Raw genomic sequence first — 1181 nt, forward strand, 5'->3', positions numbered from 1 at the left:
CTTGGCCTCGTGTTGTGAAATCTTTCCTGCACAAAGTTAAGAACCACACACAAACGGAGGGCCCAAGGCAGACTTGCTCTGGGCCCAGACTCCGTCTGGTAACATTATTAGATCTTAATCTAGAAAATAAAGATTCATAAATCCAATCATTCTTTAGATGCAACTTATTTAGTAGATCAAGAACCCTTTGATATGCGAATACTCCACAGCTTGCATTGTAGTCCTACTAGCAGTCTTTTAGGATAGCATTTTTTTTAAAAAAAAAATATTTTTATTGATTTTGTACAGAGAGGGAGGGAGAGGGATAGAGAGTTCGAAACATTGATCAGCTGCCTTCTGTACACCCACCACTGGGTACGTGCCCGCAACCAAGGTACATGCCCTTGACTGGAATCAAACCTGGGACCCTTTAGTCCGCAGTCTCCATCCACTGAGCCAAACCGGTTAGGGCTAGGATAGCAATTTTAAGAAATTCTTACAGAAGGAAAAATTGAGGTCCTGAGTGATTTTATATAAATTGCTTCACCAAAAACATACATTGAACTATTTGGAAGTAAGTGGCAGCATTTGCATAGGCATAAAGATGTGGACTTAAGTATCTTAAACCTTTAGTGGAACATTTACAAGTCATATTTTTTACCCCACCTTCTAACTAAAACTCACAACCTTAATTTCCTCCCTTGACATTTGTTATCAGGGGTTGCTCCTTCATTAAATTTGCAGAGAGGTGTCTGAGGTTGTTCGAAGGGTATTAACATCACGTGGCAAGAAAGGTGACCTTTGGAATTCCTGTTTGACTAAATTTCGAAAGACAAAGAAGAAAGGAGGAAAGACAGTATCATGTATCTTTGTCAATTTAATTTGCTGACTGCTAGTGGTTACTGCCAGGAAATTGTTATATTGTTCTCAGGAACCTTGAAAGGGAGAGTGTGACTCAAACATTGGCCTCCCACGTGGGGCACTGGAGTGCTAGCTTCCAGACACAGGAGACAGAGCAGACCAACTTAGCTGTCCAGAGTCTCTGACATTTAAACTCTCTGAAACTATTTTCAGAAACCAGACTTTCTTTTCTAGCAAAGAAGAACTCAAAAAGCTAGAATTTTAAAACAATGTTGAAAATAAAATACACTCGTAGTGATAAGTTATATATGATCCTTATATATGTTTACTATTTTAGTATT

This window comes from Myotis lucifugus, unplaced genomic scaffold (genome assembly GCF_000147115.1).
Source record: "Myotis lucifugus unplaced genomic scaffold, Myoluc2.0 scaffold_205, whole genome shotgun sequence".
Classification (NCBI taxonomy): domain Eukaryota; kingdom Metazoa; phylum Chordata; class Mammalia; order Chiroptera; family Vespertilionidae; genus Myotis; species Myotis lucifugus.